We start from the raw sequence: 21469 nt of genomic DNA, 5'->3' as shown, positions 1-21469 counted from the left end.
AATCTCCATAGATCTCAGGGAATACAAACAATATTCATGAGATAAAAAAGGACATAACCTGCTTTGAGTGCTCCCCCCAAAAACCTCTGCATATCATTGTATGGCCTTTTGTTGCTCACGATATGAATTCTTGAGAGGAGAGGTAGGGATCGCCTGGGAGCAAGGGCATGTTGGTATTCAGCGGCTAACATGATGTCAGATTAAGATCGCAGCGTGTTTGTTGACAATCCCATCTCCTTCGGTCAGCGTGAGATAGGTCACCCAACTTATTTTCTTCTTCTTTTTTTTTTTTGTCGCCTGGCGACAAGGGTGGCGAGGATGCGCGTTATCCTTGACGGGCGAGGCTGCGTGACAGGCTGCTTCCGAGGGCAACGCGAGTGGCCCCGGTGAGGACCCCAGGGGTGTCGGAGCCATGTGTCGGAGAGTGTTGTCTGCTGAGACGAGTGTCGGCTCGTTTCGCCCCCGCACCCACACCGCTCGGCTCCTTTTTTATCGTCACAGTCAGGTTTTAAATGCCGAGCGGGCTTCTGTTTGTAGCTGAGTGGCACATTGACCTGTTACTCATGAGGATTTGAAGGAGAAGTTCAGTGTTTTTTTTGGCAGGACATTGGGGGATTGTGCTGAATCATGTGTTCAAAATACTTCCTGAAAAAATTAAGTTTTGCCTTGAACTCTTCTGGTTGCAATACGAATCAGTCAATCAGAGAATTACCTGACTTCTCACTTGAGTAATTTCCTCAGATTTACAAAGATCACCTGTGCAGGATCCCGAGATATAACCCTGTTTTTAACGTCTTAGCTTAGCTATTACAGCGTCTGCACTGAGCAATGTAATAAATCTGACATTGAGTCATGTTTAGCGCCAATTACACCGCCGTTGAATATGGAGTTGTCGAGAGACCTTTATTATCTACTTTTCCCTTTCAGCCACATTTCATTTTTTACTGTATTTGTTGCTGGCAGAACCTTTTGGCACCTCTTCTTTTATTCAAAACAGAACACCGAGGATGTGAGGGGAGGAAAAAAAAAACGCCTGTCTATTCCAATCTTGCAGTTATAGGTGGAGTTTAAAGGGCAAAACACTCCTAAAGGCAACATAACCTTTTTTTAAGCCAATATAATTCAAGGGAAATCCAACCTCGGGGGACGAATGATTCCTTCTGAAATCACCTTGTGAGCAGTAATAGAGCTCCGGCCGCAATCGCTGCCGATGCATCAACGCCGTGTCACACCCACGCGATCTCATGTCACGGAGAAGATGAAGACGCCGCTAGCGGGTGACTGATACCTGCCACTATCCTCCCGCAATGGCTTGTGGCAGGAGGAGGACGCCACAGTGCACACAGCCGCATGAATAATTCCAGCAGGTTGCAGGGTCTTACTCACACAAGATAAAATAAAGAACAACAAGTCGAGCTTCCACTTTCCCCCCTTTTTTTTTTTTTTTTTCTCACTCCCATGATTTATTCAGCGATGTACGATGTTTCAACTCTCGGTCATCGCTCGATGGGTACCTTATGAAGAGACAGGAGTTCAGACATGGTGGGGGTTTTAATTAGTGATGGGAAGGGAACAGTGTGTGTTTTCCTCCCGAGGAAGAGAAATTTCCCAAGCAATCTAAACCCCTGAGAAATCCATGCGACTTGCACAAGTTATTACATCTAATATGCCTTCCGATAATGTGTACTACCTCAAACATCCAGATTTGAAGAACTGTATTTTGCTTTTGAACCCCTGAATACATTACGCAGACTCACTAGTGTCACCGGGCTGATGAAAGCGCCTCAGCAAGGTGACTGATTCCTGACCAGATTTTGTTAATGGCGCCATTCCGATGACAAATGTTCACCGCCGACAGCTGTAACGCGACTTCATCTTCCGCTAGTGTCATTACACGCTGCCCGTCACAAATCAAGGCCTTTTCCCGGGACCTGATGAATAGTAAAAAATTGTTCCAGATGAAATACTTATTCATACAGGAAATCATAAATCTGAGGAGAAATGGAAAGTGAAACGCACATATGTGGCTCGCGGCGAAGCTTCAATCTGCTCACAAAGAAGTGAAACATCCGTGTTATCAAATAGAGTCTTCGGACTGGCCAATCACAGCAGAGCATCTGACCAGGGTCCGACAGCTAGCTGGCCCACCTCCATAGACTCCCATGCAATCGCTTTAGACTGATTTTGTGGATTTAGAGCTGCAACAGGGTTTATCTTATGTCTCGATCGCCAGGTGATTTGTTGGATCTTTATCTTTTTAAAGCACTTTCAGTCAACTTGACATCCCAGATTTATCCTTCAAACGCAAACCGTCGATGGAATCGCCTTTTGTCGACATTCACCCATTCACAGACAATGAAATCAATCTTTTTAAACTCGCATTTAACTCTTTCCACGAAAACAAATGCGTGCGCCTTAGTAGACATTCTTATCCCACCCTGTTCCCTCCATAATGCACAACTATCGTTGGATATTTCGTTTTCTCACGTCAAATATTCAGTTTGCGGGCTCATATGTAAGTGTTCTTAAATAATATCTTGGGTAATACATCCTAACATTGTGTGAAACTCAGTTTGAGCGTTGGATAAAATGTCATCGAGGCCTTGAAAAGAGAGCACGTGGAAAGCAGACAAAAAGACTATAATTTGTGGGAGAATTATAGATGGATTTCTTTTTTTTAACCAGTAAAACCAAAAATTTGCTGCTAATATAAAAAATTCTCTGATGTCCTTCAGAGCATATCCCACCCTTCCCTGGTGCTTTTCCCCCCAATCTCGTGATCCATCTTTTCCCCCACTATATTCTATATAATATTGTTTATTTCACTACAATGGACTTACTGTTGAGAGTTGGCAGAGGCTTGTACAGTATAGGGTTGTTTTTGAGAAGAAAGCAAAAAAAAATCCATGGTGGCTTCTTTTCCCCATTGTGTTGTTTTTCCACTGTGTAGCTCTGCAATTCACGATCAAGTACGGGCAGCAATGAAAGCGTTAGATTGCAGGGTGCATTCAACTACCTCGGCGGGGTCTATGAAGTGGTAGCTCGCGTGGCGCCGGGTTAAATGGAATGATGGATGGAAACGACACGGAAAAACAACATTTGAAGAAGAAGCAGAATGCTTTTATTGGGTGTCGTTCCAACAAACAATGCATCCTTGATAGTCATAGTTCATATTTACATCCAACACCACCCATACTTCACACTATCGCCTCGTTTGTGTCATCAATCATCTTAACCTTTATCCGAGGCGCGTGTCAAAAAAACAACAACAAAAACAAAAACGCTTTAATAAAATCAAAAATGGAAATGCAGACATTCAAGCGCGTCACCCGTTTATCGATCGGACCTCGAGCCGTATATGAAATGGACTAATTTTCAGAAAATGCCAGGGAGCAGACAAAAGCTTATCAATTCCAGACAGTATAAATGGAGCTTAATTATATTCAATTAATGTTCCAAAATGGCAACTTTCAAGGCTCCAACTGTTATGGCTTGCAGTGACAACAAAAGTTTTCCGCACAATGAGAGTTTTACTCCAGAGCTCCCCCTCTGGCCTCTTATCGTAAGTACCGAAGGGTTGAACATTATCTGTAGACAGCAAGCGACGCGTGGAGATTTCACTATGCGGTTTCACAGGAATATGTTCCTTTAGTCTGCACCGTAGTGGTATTACTCATTTCTTTTCCATGATCCGTTGACATCCGGCTTAATGCAAACGTGTCACAGTTGTGATATCTCGCTGCTGCCAGCATATACCTTCAGCGGATTGGACACGCCTGCACTTCTGCCACGAGCAAGACCAGTGCAAAACAAAGATAGTCGCAAATGAAATGCTAATTTTTTCCCAAGAATGCACCACCGTTGGCGATCAACACCCAGCTCCTAATGCCCGTTTTCTTTTTTAAACATTTATCAGGTCAGCTGACCTGCAAGAAGACAATAAATACTGGTTGTAAACGTGTAATCTCCCTTCCACATGCACCTGAAACGCTGCATTCAAAGTGCCCTGCTCAAGGAGGGTTAACGTGTTGATTTCCCTCCATACCCCCCTTCGTTGTTGTCAGCTTTGCATCCGTTTCAGTCACATTCATTAGAAAATTAAGCTCCGCTCCCCACTGTCTTGTTGAAAGTACAAATTCCGTCTGAGAACCCTTGTAAATTCTAATTATTATGTCTAAAATATCCCGCCAGAATGAAATGGAACTCACACTGAGAAGCAAGCGACATTTCACTTGGAGTTACACATTTTCTATGCAAAGAAAAATAAATCACCTGAAAGGAGCAAGGGGGGGGGGGGGGGGGATTACTCTACCTGGACGAGGCTTTCCACATTTATTGCAATTTTCTCATTTGTATAATCAAACGGCCACAAGTCAGCCAGCAAATGGAATGGGACATGGAGTAATATTACAGAGGGATATTGGAAACTTTGTGAAATTCGACTTTTTTATTCCTAAAATTTGAAAAAAATACATAGCCTTGTCTTTAAAATGACATTCTCAGTGTCTCTTTCCTTACATTTTACTGCCGATTCAAACACAATGAAATTGTGCCCTCCTCAAAGACTCCGAGAACATGAGAAGGGCGTCTAACAATAGTACAGTCAGGCCAGCACTGGATCCCAAAACCTCCTAAGACGACCAATTAGACGAGGTGGATTTAAAACCGTACCGCATCAGTAGGCCTGGCCTAAAACAAGCTTCTACCACCTGCCTCCGTCATACTCTACTGTAGCTTGTCCCAGTTTGAATCCCCCAACCCTCCCTCCCGGGTCTCATGCATGACACAGATCTGATGACTTCTAATGACTGTGAAGAGTCAAAAAAGCTGCACGGCGTCACATTCGATATCTTTATTTCCCCCCAATACTGATCCCAAGGCCTCTGACCTACATGCAAGTCGGATTCACACACCGGCCAGGATTCACCGCCCGTTGCCATGGCGCTCGTACGCCAATGCACGTGAGACAGGAGATGGTGTTTGTGCAATTATGTCTCCTTTGGAGACCTTTTGTCGGAGTGGTTTCTGTGGCAGGCTCTGATTATATGACACAAGGTGTGTCTTGTAGTAAATGTCAAGGCCTGCAGCGAGTTCCCTTTAATTCACACCAGTCCGACTGTTTTTGCTCCTGACAGGAAACGCGTCTTTCTGTGAATAAACAGGAAATGAATACACTCACGAGGGCGTTTCCGACACCATCTCTTATTGACCAGTCAAACAATCCGTGATGTCACTCAGAAATCAGCAGACGTCTATTTCTATTATTTGGGATTAAAAAAAAAAAAAAAGATTGAGGGCACGTAGGGGAAGGACGTCCGAAATATATATAATTTTTGCAGCAGTTACCATCAGCGTTTCAGATCTGGCATAAAAAGCAGACTTGTTTTGCACTTCCAATCTTTCCAAAACAAAAAAATAATAATCATTGTGAGCTCCTCGATGCATTGTGTGCGAATATTCAGCGTCCTTGATTGAGCACACACGAATGTTCTCTCTGCAAGGCGTATTGTTTACACTATGATGCAAAAAGCTTTTCAGGCATTACAAACAAAAGTGTAAAAAAAAAATAAAGAGTAATACATGATTTTACTGTCTTGTTTAGCACAATAACTTTAATCCAAACAAGCCATGGGCATGGCTGTGGTGGAGCGCTTATTCCTCCGTGGAAGTGTAAGAAAACTAAAAAGTAATAATACATTTTTTTTTTTTTTAAAGGGAAAAGAAAATGTAGAAAGCCAGCCGGAGAGGGGGAAAATAATAAACATGTGTTGGGGAAGATGGGCTTGTCTTGAATGTTTGTACCTGAAGCACCTCGAAGTTGGATGCAACTGTTTTAAAAGTGAAAAGGCTTGATTGAGGGAAATAGTTGGCGGTTTTTCTTCAACAGCAGGCCCGTGGCTCAAAAATCCAAATAAATAAAGTTATTCTCTTTATCCCTGCAGCCTCTGACTTCCTCATTTCAGAGGACGTATTCCTCAGAATGTATAGAACAGTAAAACAAATAAATATATAACTGAACTACTTCATTAAAACAACTTTTTCATTATGGTTAAATTAAAAAAGTAATACATTGCTAATGCTTATCTTGTTGGTTTAACTAGAATGAAAATTGGGGAATGGGATTAGCATAATGGAACAGGTTTTTGGGAATATTGGTTGCCTTGTTGTACTTTAAGCTGATAGGAGAGCCTCTGTGTAACGGGTGGTGGTCAAATAAAAATTATCTACATATAATACTCAGTGATGTGAGGACTTGACCTGCCCTTGCCCCTCCAAAAGACTAGAAAAGTAGCTGTGTGTAAGTGGGCGATTGAGTTGTCCCACCTATGGTCATTTGGTGGAAATAGAGCTTTTATTCAGATTGTTTTGTTCATATAAATAATAATAGCCTTCTATTATAGATAACACATGAATTGTGTTGTAATTTTGCAATTGAATTCAATGCAACAATAACGAGAAATTGCAAAAAAATGGCCTCGGAAGTGGGAGATGTGATGTCCTCACAGAACGGTGGACACAAAATAGACTCATTAAAGTCATTTTTTAAACATTCTGCACAGAGGAATCTAAGGTGGGAAATGTGCTGCTGTATCTTTTATAACACGTAATTTATCCTCTCAGCTCTTTTGTGAAATCCAACTCTTATTGGCCTTTTGTCATATAAAACCTTAACCCTGGCACCGATGCCAGATTTCTGCTTCCAGTCCTCGTTATTGGTCATAACGTCCGTCGCTTTAAATGGAGGGATCACGCCTCGTAAAGATGGATTTTAGAAATACCGCACACATACCTGGAGGTGTTTTTCTTTTTCCCCCCCCATAGAGGCTCATCTCTGTTTTCTATACCATCTGCTTACCTGAACTCAGCATGTGTTCATTTGCATATCCAATACATCATAAACAAACCAACACCTCAGACAAACACCCCTCCCTCTCCCTCCCCACTGTGAGCGAACCTAGTTATCCGCACGGCGCATGTTCCCGTCGCACATCCAATACATCACTTGCTTCGCACGAACCCAGACGCCCGTGCCCTACTTCATCAAGTGAAGTCAGGGCAGCTTTTACTTTAGGGCATATGAGTCAGTATTGACTAAGACGTGGTATTCTTCACAGGCCCGCCCGCGCTCTCCGAGCCAAATGATCACACCGAAGCTGTCTAACGCTGAAAACTGTGGGGGGGGGGGGGGGGGGGGGGTCTATTTTTTGCTCTTATACCATTTGACAGCTCCAGGTGCATCAGCGCTTGACAGCTGGCGTTGTTCCATACGTAGACAGTTTTGTTACAAGACGCATTGAATATGGCAACACAAGTGCACAACTGGCGAGAGGGGAATCAATAGATTTTGTTATTATGCCGTCATTATGGGAGGCGACACTTCCAATGAAGCAACAGGCCCAGGAATAACATACTTTAAATGATTCACAATGAGCTCATCGGAATTATACTTAAATTTAACAGTATACACAATAGAACAGCCTCTAGAAAAGCCTCTGTAATTGAGTTGCTACAGACTTCTCTTAGGTTAGAGTGTTATGCTGTATCTGATGTATGAAGATCACTTGATTTTTGCCACATTATGTGAGTTTTAGGACGTGACATTTGAATTTTAGTGCTTTGGAAATCAACGTGGAGCCTTTTTTCGATGATAGTTGAACGTGTACCTCTCGAACCATCTTTAATGCACGCAACTGTCCATTTGAATGATTGGAAATGAAGTCGAGGTCTGGGATGTAAAGAACAACATGTCATTGAGTGTCTCACGTCGATTTCAACCGCGCGGCGTTAAAACCGTAGCACATAAAAGAGCCATTCACCTTGGATAATCCATATATAATGCATGCTTATATGAGCTCCGACAGCCATGTGGTACTTCATAAGGCGATGTCAAGGTAGCTGTTACCCCGGGGCCATGTGAATCACCATTAACTAAGACATTGCATGCAGCGTCCAGGCCCACCCACTCCGTCTCCGTCCATATGAAGAGAGAGAGAAAAAAAAGGGCCTTTTAATAAATATACGAGGGAGGCAGTGCATCAAGTTGACAGGGCATCCATGAAAAAAAAAATAATTAATGATTCATGGTACCAATTATGTTTTAATTCAAATCGGAGATTAGTGCCTAGTAAGGGGCAGGCTGTGTGGCGGCGGGGTGGACGAGCGCTTGGCAGGAGTGGAGATAAAGACATCTGTCTGTAACGCCGGGGCCAAGGGAGGGAGACCATGACACACAGCCACTCGTATGTGAGCGTTGGACTGGATTTACATGAGTTCAAGGGTTTGGTTTGTATGTAGAGCACACTGTCAAAATCAAAGAGGGGAGGAGAAATCGATCTTTTTTTCATTTTCCTCAATTAGCCAGGGCTGGAACATGAATAGGAGAGAGGGAAAGAAGTAAGGTAAAAGGGTTTTCTTGGCAGTAATCTCCCGACTCGCTCAATACAATCTCTCTAAAAGTTTACATTTATCAATTGTTTTCTCTGCCTTTTTTTTTTTCTTCTTCTTTTCTTCCCCCTCAGCAGCCAAACGCTTTGCAACAAGGGGGCTCGGGCAAAATCGTTGATTCATTAATGAAAGGCATCCATTACTGTCGAGCAGCGACAGAGTTAATGTAAATAAATGAATTCTCCAACCCACTTAACCGTGGTTTATTATGAGCGAGCAAGGCATAATTGTGTTTCTGATCAGTTCAGATAAATTCAGACGCACAATACACCCCCCCGCCCCCCTAGTGCCACTTCTCATTTATATGCCAAGGTCTGCAACTAGGGGGGATACATCACATGGCTTATTACCAAGGCGCCAGCTAATGACACTGGAATATGAGAGGAGATATATTAAGGCAAATGTGGTAATGCTTGGCTTTGTAGGGGGAAAAGCTTCTTAGGAAGTCAGCGGATGCTTCAAGACGGGAAAAAAAAAAAAAAAATGTTATAATCATAAGAAACCCATCTGCTCTGGGTGTTTTAATTCACACCAACCTATAACTCTCAGTGCAATGATGTAATTTCGGTTTCCAGCGCCTGCAACCCCGACGTGAGGTAAATGGCTTTCTCACTAAATGTGGGCTCCGTAGGATAACACAAGTGGGGTTTTAATAGAAGGGGGGGTGAAAAAAGACAGATGCAATTCAACTCAAAGTACTGTAGCATTACAGCACATATTTAGCACCAGTTGCTCCAGTGGGGATGGAGCCCAGAACCTGTCGGCTTTTACACACTGAGCAACTGGAGTTTCGCATGTTGTTGCCCTGGAAGGGAGCGGATGAATAAAAAAAACACCAGCACCATTAGGGAGACATATTGCGACTGCACATGCGGCGGGATCGTCCCACTGCAAGTCGTTAGACGGTGATCTTTTTTATTTTTGCTGCAAAATGTCCACATGTGTGTTATTGTTCTTTGCAGACCTTCTTTAATGGCCGCCTGGCATTTGGCTGCACACAGGAGAGTATAAGAGAGAGGGAGGGCAGCTTGGAAACATCATTAGTTCAGGTCCCGCACTCGTCTACCATGTTGGGTCGGACTATATTTGGGTGATTTTTTGCTCATAGACAAGAAAAAAAAATGGCCACCGAGAACTTGATATGAAAGCAAAGCTTGTGTAATATTTCATCCAATCAAATTCCATAATCAAGTGACTGAATGGACGATTCAGGAGACATTTATTGCTATCGATGCATATGATATATGGATTCATTTTACTTTGGTGATGTAGTATAACACTGTGATCAAGAAAGTGAACAACAATAGTGCATTTTAGTGTGGTTTGAATGCTTGGATTTAGAATAAAGTGCTTTAAAGTGCTTGCAATGTCTGTTCTATGACATAATGATTTAACACAGAGAAAAAAATGATTTTTTTGCATGAAAAATGACTTGATGATGAACAGATGATCAAAATAGTTTATTTTATTTCTTTAGATCTGTTAGTGGAATTAGTTTTCCTTTTATTTGTCTGTAATATTCTGTCTCCAAACGTCTCATTTAATGTGATGAACAAGTGCAATAATAAGTAGACTGATATTGTATTGTATTGTATACAAATGTGGAGTTTACCACAGCTGGAAGGTGCTGGAAAATCCTGAAAATGCACCTTGAAATGCTTGAATTTGACTTTGGAAAAGGTGTAAGAACCCTGTATTAAATATGTAAACATATAATATATCATTTTAAATGATAGTTGACTTATTGGATGTGTTTTTTCTTCTTGCAGACGATCACCGCCAGCCTCCTCCGGTGGAATGATCAGTCGCTATTGTCGTCGTGGCGATGGAAGTCCAGCTTAGGTAAGGCCATACTACATTTGCATTTTACGTGAAGGTTGTTGAATGAAGTGGGGAAAAAGCTATCTAATCTTATTGGAATTACTACAAGGGTACTGCTATCATAATATAATATAATATAATAAAAAATACCCGGCCCAATCCATAACCCACAGTTGAACTAGACAATAACACAGTTTGTTCCTTATTCATCACAATGTCTAATTGATAATGTGTGTTATCGTGCCATTAAGAACTGGTGTGCATCCATCCATCCAATCATGATCTTAATTGATCATCATATATAAATCTTGATATCCAAACCAAGGACAAATTAATTTATCGTGTGCGAGCAAAAAAAAAAAAAAAAACGAGACATAATTCACGCAGGACGTCCAAATGGATTATCAATTAAAGCAGCGAAGTCAATCATGTTTGTTTGTTGTTTTCACGCTGCTGCTTTGCATTTCCGCGCACGCACTGTAAATCCAGAGTCTCTCCACCGTTACTGTTCATCTGTGATGGTGCATGCGGGGGTGCTCCGCTGTTAAGTATTACTTATGTGTTTTTCCACCAGCCAAATCGGGCTTGGATGCAAAGATAGTGTACGCGTTGATATCTCCCATAGCTGAATAAATACAAGTGATTTGACTGCAAATAGGCAATTCCAAGGAGTCGGGGGACCTTAAGAATAGTGCATGTTTATGGTGAGACTGATCTCAGAGTGGATATTCTGCTGTATATCCTCATCCTATTCACGTCCCACTGAATCCACACACATTATCACACCGGCACACTGTGCTTTAAATGCCGGGAGCAGAGATCAAGTACATTTACAAGATTTATGTTTGTTTTTTTTTTGGGGAGGTCTCTTCGGGGAACAAGTTTAGGAGTCAACTTTTTTTTTTTTCTCGCATTTGAACAGCTGCAAGCAGAGCACGCACAGCCCATTGTGGGCCTGCACGCATAATGAATCAGGAAGAAAACAATAAGCGCTCAGAGGTCGTTTTGATTTTCCGCGGCGTCTTTTCAATCACAACCGCCGTGAAATTCCCAAGGCGTGAACTCTCCCCGTTTGCCAGACGGCTTTACAAAACATTCCGTCATAAACGTACATTGAATTATGTATCGGTCGCTCTATGTGTGATGAAGCGTCGTGAGGACCCCTCGGTGCGACCTCCTATTCTCTCCAGCTGCCTCGTCTGAGCCTCCTACCTCGCCCCGGACTCACCTGTAGCCTTTTCTTGTGTTTCGCAGCTGCATTCAGAAGCCCTGAATGCTTTCAAGATTTCCCTGCACATTTTCAGCAACCTGCAGCTGGCGGATCACAGCTGAGGTTAGCGGTTACTTCTGTGAAAGTCTCATTTAAATATGTACAGAATGGAACTGGGCAGATAGCCAGCTAGCATGACACTTGCCTGAAAAGCTGTGTTCGGATATAAACTTTAGCACAGTTGCATTTGTTTCAACTTGAGCATGCAACTTTTTATGTCTTCTAGAAGCAAATATTGCAAAGACGTACACATGTATTTCACTTTGCAATGCTATTCTATCTGCTGGCCAGCAGGGGGGCGACAGAAGAAATCCGATCGTGTGAGAAACCCGACTTCTCAGTCAACATGAGTTATTATGTTCACTGCTAAGCTACAGTACATTTTACCTCAAATTATGGAAATATGGACGCTTACAACAAGCCAGACTACATCCAAAAGGATATTTATCGTTCCAAGCAGCCAGCTCCATTTGAACATGCTCATCACAGAGTCTTGATTTCAGCTGCAAGCTGTTGAGCAGACATGAAACACTCTGCTGCCGAAAAGGAAAACATGAGAAATCGTTTTTTTTTTTTTTTAAAGAAAGATCTAACAATTTTTTCTCTGAACCCACATAATATTCTCTTTTTTTTTTTTTTTTCGTGTCTGGAAATAAACTCGGGACATGAGGGGGGAAACCCCTGGCATTAATCCTTTCCATTTGACTCTGGATAAATCGGTGCTGCGATGGGTTTTCTTCTGAGCTCAGTGGTGAGTGGAGCTGGATTACTGGAACCGACGGGTCTCACACCTGATGAGTATCGCTGAGTTTAGCTGGTTGGACGGGATGCGAGGGTGTTGCCATGCTCTCCATCTTTTCCTATGAGGACAAAGAGGCTATATGTGTGCAATGAAACAGCGTTGTTCTTATCGATGCCAGTCAAAGCGAGGCTGAGCCTTTGTGTGGTCACGTGCTCGGCTCTCATCAGGAGCAGACAAATGGAAACGCGGTGCTTATCGGCGTAATTGGGTACAACGGACGCTGGCAGTAGTTGGGGATTTTTTTTTCTCTTCTCTTTCTTGTGTGTGTTGCTTTTCAATTTCCTGTTTTGAAATTACAGTCTTGCTTTGAAAGATAATAATCGTATTTAGGGAGATAGAGCGGCCGCTGAATATTTATGAGGGGCAAAATTGCAAATCATTAAGGGGGCCTGTGGGAGGGATATAGACAATAACATAACTGCATTTTGTGAAATATTATCAATACATATTACTTATTCGATACCTCTTATATATTATGCATGTCATGTAACACACTAAAAATCAAACCGAAATAACCAAACCCGCTTATATGTTATAGGTCAATAGTTCTGGCAACGTTGGGTTCCGGAGATTAAAGGTCCTCCCTGAAAATGAGATCATAATCTCAGTGGGATTTACCTGATTTAATCCTGTTTTAATCAAATGTAGGGTTCTAAAGACATATAGAGGTATTTAATACACATGGTCTGAACTATACAAGATGTATTATAAAGATGTATTACTGGAATGTACTGTATTCTGCTCTATATTAACCTCATGGCTGGACAAACTTACTTTTATTTATGTTTATGCGGTTCCAATGATCCTGATTCGGCCCCAGACAGGCCCTGAATGTTAATGAAACCATAAAATGCAGCGGCCCCGGACAAAGAAAACAAAACAAAACAAAAAATAATAAACCAGGATTATGGTAGGTCAAGCGTCAGAAAATGAGGAGATTCAAAAGTTGGGGAAAAAAAACTATTTGTTTGGACTGGAAACTTCTCCCTCGGAGCGGCTGATTAATTCACCGTCTGGTTGCGTTTAGATCCTTCGCCGTCTCCCAGAAAGCGAGGTTAACTCCTCGTACGCTTCCGTACCTCGAGAGCTCGCGAGGCTCGAGTTACGTTTACACGCAAACGTAGCGGGTAAACAAAGGAAGACGTGATAAAGTAGAAAGGGAAATAAATACCAGCTGTCCGCTTTAACGTGGAGATAATAATAACAGTGGCAACAGACACTTCAATCAGCCGCATTGGAATATTAGCATCACGACTGTAGCTCGGGTCATTGCCAAGGATTTAAACGATAGACAAAGGGATTTAATTTGATGTAGTTTTTTCTTACATAACTAACACCAGTTACTGCAGAACCTATAGTTTAATTCGCCAGAGTGACCTTCACATTTATTTTGCTGGAGTATCGATGAAACCATAAGGCTTCCAGAAAGCTGTATCATAAAATCCTGTTCCCCGCCGTCAACAGGTTCCAGCTAATTCTCACAAATTCTTCCTACCAATTCTTCTAACACACCCCTGCAACCTTTTAAAGGATAAGTGGATGGATGGGTGGATGTCAAGCCAAAAAAAAAGAAGAAAAAAAATATATATATGATGCTTATGCTATGCGTGTGTGTGCATTCTTTCATGCATAAAGCATTTGAAGCGTTCCAACATAAGCAATCCAGGTGCCCACTCACATAAGAGAAGGAAAACTCACTCCCCCCTCAGCAGATAACTCCACGTTTGAATGCATTCGCAGCCGCGTCAAATAAAAGCCACCTTAATTAATTAGCGTCATTATCATTTCTTTTTTTTTGTGGCGGGAAGGCCTGAAGTAAAGGGGCTGAGTCTGCATACAAAAAGGCCGGCGACGGAGGAAAAAATAAGAGGGGGCAGTTATGTTTATAACGCTGCCTGTGCTTTGTGATGATAGCGAGGAAGGCTTCGCCGTGCCGGAGCCTCTAGGACCGTAATCACCACATTTGTTGGGCCGAGGAGCCGTTAACGACTCTGTAAAGCACCTGCCGAGCTAGCACATTGCTAAATGTCAAAAGAGGGAGCAAGGAAGGGGGGAGGCGAGATGGTATCATTCCCTCATTTCGATGTGACGGCAGACAGCCCCCATCGGAATCCATAAGTTACCGGGGTCAGGGTTTAGGGTCGTTTATGTGCGTCCACACAGAGATATGTATTGATAAGTGAATCAATTTAGCAGGAAATCGCAATAAAGCCAAAGCAATGAAAGAATTCAATCAGCAGCCGCACATTTAACAGGGGTCAAAGGGCGCGGCGCGTTTCCATGGAATCATACAATGTTTTATTTGCATCGGATGAGAGAGATGAGGATGGGATTCTCCCAACATGATCATATAAGACAATCCTATTTGGCGGATAAAAATGTGTTCTGCAAGCTTGAAAGATGGGACAAAAAAACGTGTACACCCAACAAAAACAACACAAAGTTGCGATGCTGCAAATTTGAAGTAGGTGCAGTTTAACGAGAACGACTGCTTACATTTAAATGCAATTAAACTCAGAAAGAACTCTCCAGAAATCATCATTAAACACCCTGCTCTTCTTTTTTTATTATTTTAATAATAGAAGTTGCGCAGAAGCATCAATGGCTCCAAAAACACAATTAGCCATGTGTGAAACAGCATTTGAAATGTTTCTATCGGAATTAACTGACGGCATTATCTGCTGAGGCAGAGAGCGGGGGGGATGGTTGCCTTCAGAATGAGCTGTGACTTTTCCACAAGGCTTCACCAAATGAATGAAAATGTTTTATTAATTGATTTGCTCGATTTCCCTTTCGTCCTCCTTTGCCCGCATCGGCGTCAATTACTTCTCTGTTGTTGTCTGCGAGGCATTCTGGAGGAATCGTGTTTTCCAGCGACGCACACACACCTCATCATCCAATCAACGGGGGATCAAATCACGTCCTGTCCTCTGGTCGCCATGACACCGAAACACTGTAATGACAGCCAACTGTGGCTGTTTTTTTTTATTATTTATTTATTTGGTATTTTCTCAGCTGGAGTCAGAGAAGGCAGTGTGAGCAGTAGCACTGGAGGCAGATGATGTTCTTAGGGGTCATTAATTAACTCATCCAGACCCTTTATTAGCTCCTTAATGGATCTGGTTAGAGCATATCAGGGCTTTGATTACTTCCCGTCGGCGCTAGAAGCTGTGGGAGTGTGCTCAGGTGCTTGCAAACGTGTCCTTTGCACACGTGTGTTTGATTGCATGCATTCTCTCTGCTGGCCATCAGGGGGCGACTCACAAATGTCCACCATAGATTAAAGTACAGCATTGTGCAGCTCGTATTGGTTGAATAAATATGGGCCGATGGTCTCGGCACAGTATGGCGGAGTGTGTGTGTGTGTGTGTGCCTGTGGTGAATATCCTTAATTGAGGAGCTCTTGCCCCCCATGTGATCTCCCTCTCTTCGATATCAAACAGATTTCATCTCCCCCCTCCTAAGGTCTCTCCACCATCCAGCTCCCCGTTCCTCGCCGACTCTTGCACACTCTCACCCCCAAGGGTGAATACAGATCACTTAGCTGAAAGCTCCTGCAGAGGGGTGCCAGATTGATCAGGGGGGTCTTGGAATCCGCGGGAGAGGGGCCGAGATGATTTATGAAGCGCAATCGCTTGTAGGGAGAACGCGGCGCTCTTATGCGGCTAAACCTCGGAGAAGGATCGGATTACCACACCGTCGGGGAGTGGAGAAAGTAGTGCGCCGGTTGAGTGGCTGTGTAAGTAAATGAGGCTCCTTTGATGGATGTATACGTGGTGGTGTGTTGAGACTAGGGGCGTATTTGCATATTCATTGGATCCAAAAGTATTAGAAAAGACAGTTAATGGGATCCGTGATGTGAAGTGGTTGCAGCTTCGTTTTTGAGCAAATTGTTAGTTTTTTTTGCTTTTTGATTGGTGAAATGCTTACATCTTAACGGCTATGCGCCCATAAATCAGTCAGGGTTGTTAACACCACCAACCCCCCCACAGCACATAATTCAAAACCAGTAGAGCCAAGGTGACATCTGCTCAGTCTCCCTCCTCTCCCGCCGCCATTAACTCACTTGTGGTATTTGCAGCCAGTCAGCTGCCCACTCGTGTGATGTAGATCCGGTAATTGGCGGGCGAGGCCCGAGCGACTGTCGAGACCGCGAGTTCACCGAGTATCCCTTCGCAAAGACGCCGGAACACACTCCGGTAATGGGGTCATGCTGTCACTCATGCTAACAAAGGGCATCGCTCTCAGGAAACAAGACGAGAAATGACGAAATCGTCAGGGGCCTTGAGGATTTGTTATATAACTTGTACCTCCAGATGGGTGAGTGAGTCTTGTGAAGCTGTACAATGATTTTTTTTTTTTGATCTGGGAAAATTTTCACAAGAGCAAGAGCAATTTGTCAGCTTCCGACATGTAAACATACTGGAAACGCTGAATAATTACACAAAACCCTCCCAAATGAGCAATTTTTCCCAGAAATCCTTTAGCGGAGTTAATTATGTCACATTTCCAACTCTTTCTTCGGTGACCTTTTCCCTCACTCGGGGAATGCCACGCGGCTTTGCTCCCTCCACAAAGTGTATCTTCCCCATCAAGAGAGCGTTTCATTTAATTCCACTCCTTTGCCGCTCTCGCCGTCGATACAGCGGTTCACTATGCAAATGATCACCTTCGTATTGTTAGTGAGGTGAATTAGCATTTTTTTTTTCTTTCTTTTTTCGCCATATTATCTCACTTTGGGTTTACATAAACGCTCATTGTCAGTGCAGCGGCGGCCCCTTTGAATTATGCATGAAGTCCTTCTCTCGGCTGAATCCTGGATCTTGAGATCAGCATATTTTAGATATTCGTGCATTAATATCTATATCTGAAAACGTAAGAGCTGCACGCGACACGCCTTCTGGAAAATTTGCAAAACACACAAGATAAATGCACGCATATCAGAACAAATGCTCCAAACACTATGTATCTTGGTGCGACAGGAAGTCGGTTCGAAGGTTGTAATGCATAATTTTTGCTCTCATAGGCACGATTTCTTCCTTATCTTTCTGCATAGTCGAGCATACTAGCGGGTCCGATTTGAATGCAAACCAAACGCAAACACCTCGAATGCCTTTTCAAGAAACGGTCAAACTTCCATCCCATCATCTAATTGTTGTTTTATGACGTTCCGCCCCATTCCGACTCAAACAAATCACTTTCATACCTTAATCCATCATCGTCCGATGGATTTTCTTTGGCATCGTTTGCATCAATTATCTCCTCTGATTTCAGTCTGAATATGGAGCAGCGAGTTTTCCTCAACGGACAGCTGTGCATGTTTGCATTCGCAGTCACTGTGAACTATGGGTAGAAGATTACAGCAGAATTATGATTACATATGAGAGCTTGCGTGTTTATTTGCTTTGCAAGCAGCACAACCTTTTCCCATGCAGTCAGTCAAATAAAGTGGAATAAGGGATGTAATCTTTCCTGAGACAATGTCGACCCCTTTTTTTTTTATATGTGCAGGGTACATAAAGTAAAGTACAGTACAAACTCAAACATCTAGAGGTCCATTAAGGTTGTGTATCTTTGCACATCAAACAGAATGAGAGTATTGAAAGCTGTTGCCATGAGGTTTACTAGTGAGCACAAAGAAACTGGAACTTGGAGAGGTGAAGACGAGTCTGCTTTTGAAACTACTTCTTTATATGTTTATATAATCCACACTGTTAGAAATTACCAGCATTTCACAATAATTAACAGTATTATTTTACAGTAACTTGTTGTAATTTAGTTCCCCTGTAATATCCCAATGAATACCTGTAAAAACTACAGTATCTTTGGATTTTACAGCATCTAACTCTAATTTTACAGTAAAATCCTGCAATCAAAAAACCCCTGTTATATCACAACAAGATTTGTAATATCACAGCAACACAGTAAAAAAATGCAAGGATTTCACAGCATTCAACAGTGAAATACTGTATTGAACTATCCTGGGAAGTCACATGACATAACCGAACTTGGTTTGAACTGAAGACGCGGCGGTTTCCCTCTTCTCATCCCGGCTGAATGGAGAAGGTGAGCAGCATGCATAACTCTGTTTGCAGCACTTACACCCATGTTATTTAATATGATGATAATATTTACTTTCACATGAACGTTATTCGCATGACACAGTTCATATTTTGTTAGCAAGTGCCCGAAATTGTTGAACGTTATCTCACAGCATTTGCTAATAGCAGTAGTAATAATACTAGCTAGCAAACGGCTGCTAGCACGATTAGCAACGATTTGCTACGTGAGATAAGAACAATAAGACGAGAGAGACATAAGAAGGAAAACGAACGGGAAAGGAAGTGAAGAAGTTCGTGTTTAATGTCGCTACGTGTACTTTTCAGTGTGTTATATGGTTAGACCATGTAGCCCAGGTTTGATTTGAAGCCGAACTGGTCCGTAGCGGGCCGTTGTTTCCACTCGGATGTCTTTTCGTTCCGGACTGTTACTGGTACTGTTGTCGTCATGTTCGCTCGCGGGGCTGGTCTGTTCTGGGTTAGCGTGTGCGGGGGTACATGGAAGTGTTTTGCTGCATTTTAGCGTAACGTCGCCGTCACTATTCTCCTCTCATGAGTGGTCTTTCCGCACCGAGACAGTGGGTTACCCGTGTTAGCCGAAGCTAACAATACACCCGCATCCTCCAGTTCAGCTTCATATCAAACCGGGGCTACGTGGCCGAACATAACGCACTGTAGAGTACACGTAGCGACATTAAGCACAAACTTTTTCACTTACTTTCGCGTTCGTTTTTGACTCCAGAGCAAAAGCGGTTTTGCCGAACGGTAGCCGATCTAAGCAGGCTAATGACTAGCTAGTCTATGGGGAATATAGCGGCTCCCTGCATCGTTAGAGATATTCCACATAGACCAGCTGCTCGCCATGCATGGATAGGCTACTATTCTGCAAAAACGCTTTTGCTCTTGGTCAAGTTTCAGCTAGGGATAATATTGCCGTACACAGGTGATGTAACTCCAAAAATGTCCATTACATTTATGTACAGATCATGTTTTTTACAACATACTCATGATCATAATCTGCATTCAAACTGAAATTCATATTGTTGGTTGCCTTTGTGTAATTTCTCCTTTTTCTTTTTTCCAGGTCATCAGATGGCCAGGCTAACCATCCTGTTCAGTGTCAGGCTAAGAGTGAGGAGAAATAGATCAGGTAGGTGACGAGTTAAAATGCACCACAATGTTCCACTGTAAATTGGTTGGATGTGAGCATGTGTATGGGAATGTGTATAACTTCGTTCAGCACACAAAACAGCATACTAATGCCCCCTATTATTACTAGTGTGGGGTGCCTGACTGCTACAGAAAACACACAGGACTGCAAATTCATGTTTAGGAAGCAGAGGTCCTACCTGCAGGCTGCTGGGCCTATACCACCAGCTCTACCAACCTGACCCATCAGCTCTACCAGCTGACCCATCAGCTCTACCACCTGACCCATCAGCTCTACCACCTGACGCATCCTTGAAATGTAAAGATTTTTTATTCAAATATTTAAAATGTAAAATGAGTGATTACATTAGACGCCATTTATTACCTTGTATGATTTACTACCTCTGACCAATGAACAATATTTATCCTTTAATGTTAAATCCATGCTATTGTGTGTTACTATGTTACAGCCATGTGCCACTGCTGTGGACATCAGTACTCCAGAATGCCCCAGCACCTCCTGCTTGATCATTCAAGGTAATGTTACTTGGATCTAGTATCAACATTTCTAACTCAGTATTTTGTTTTGATTCTAGAAATCTACATCACCACAATAAATAATGATAACAAATTACATTTGTATAGCCCTTTGTATCTGAAGCAGATCTCAAAGTGCTCATAACACATGATGTTGTATCTATTCATTTTCAGGTGACATGATGAAGCCCTCTGGATGGCTGATATCCATCGAGGGACATGTCGTGATGGGCCCACACCCTTTGTTTTTACACGGAGTAGCTGCTTTCTTCAGCAGCTATTCAGTCTTCAACCTCGAGTATCCTGCTGCTGGATCGGCGACGCTGGAGTTCATTCAAAGGTATTGTATAAAGATCTCTTTTAACCTTGTAATTCACATTATAGTACAGGCTTCCAACTCAATGATTATCTTGAGTTCTAAATTGCTGACAATGGAGGTACCTGAGGCTAGCCTGGTGAGACCATCCTGATCTCGCGAACTCATCCATAAATCTATTTAAAACTGAAACTATCTTTGCTTATTAACAGGTGCTTCCTGGGCATCAATCCTGGAAGAGGCTCAAAGACCAAGAAGCGGACAACAATGAACCCTCATGCAAACGCCCTTTTGAGGAAACCTATTGACTTTGAGTGGCCATCATAGTGAGACAGGTAGTTCACTCGCAAGTTTCTGCACAATTTATCTGCATTTTAAGATTGCTTTGGAAAGTTTGACTAGGAAGTTGAATTTCTTGTATTCTTGAATTTCTTGACATTTGCTGTATGTTGAAAAATATTTATTTGTTAATAAATATGCCATTGGGCTAACATTGACTTTACCTCAGAGTTGTTTGTTCTTTTACAACAATGCATTGTAATATCACAAGACTGAAATCACAGTAAATTGCTGTAATCCTTACCGTGAAAGTCATGCAAAATTTATCCAATAATTTATTGTGAATTCACAGTAAAAGTACAGGGCCTTGTTGTAATGATGTACAGCAAAAGGTTGTAATTCCCCAGTAATGTACTGTAATATCACAGTAATTGCGTTGCCATAGAAGCTGTAAAGTTACAGTATACAGTTGTGCTTTTACAACAATGCATTGTAATATCACAATACTGAAATCACAGTAAATTGCTGTGACTTAATTTACAATATATTGTTGTAATCCTTACTGTGAAAGTCATGCAAAATTTATCCAATAATTTATTGTGAATTCACAGCGTAAAATTTTGCAGTGCAGTAAAGAATCCTTTGAATCCAAATGACTTTTTGTTCCATTAAAATGAAGAGCAAACCTTAAGACGCGCCAGGAGGAGAGGGAAAAAAAGAAACAATTTCAAAGCCATATCAAGGCAAATCACACCAGGGAATCATTTAAAACCAATCTTCCCACTCGCATA

General features: G+C 42.3%; 1 long non-coding RNA gene across 1 annotated transcript; it reads left to right on the top strand.

The window, feature by feature from the left end:
* Positions 1 to 19681: 19681 nt before the first annotated feature.
* On the top strand, positions 19682 to 21242 carry LOC311009830. Its single transcript, XR_014596697.1, has 4 exons — positions 19682 to 19865; positions 20017 to 20083; positions 20258 to 20423; positions 20612 to 21242. It is a non-coding gene; the product is annotated as an uncharacterized lncRNA (long non-coding RNA).
* Positions 21243 to 21469: the final 227 nt, after the last annotated feature.

This window comes from Eutrigla gurnardus, assembly GCF_963514095.1.
Source record: "Eutrigla gurnardus genome assembly, chromosome: 24".
NCBI classification, from domain to species: domain Eukaryota; kingdom Metazoa; phylum Chordata; class Actinopteri; order Perciformes; family Triglidae; genus Eutrigla; species Eutrigla gurnardus.
Note: the sequence above shows the minus strand (reverse complement) of the source record. Positions and strands in the feature narration are given on the sequence as shown.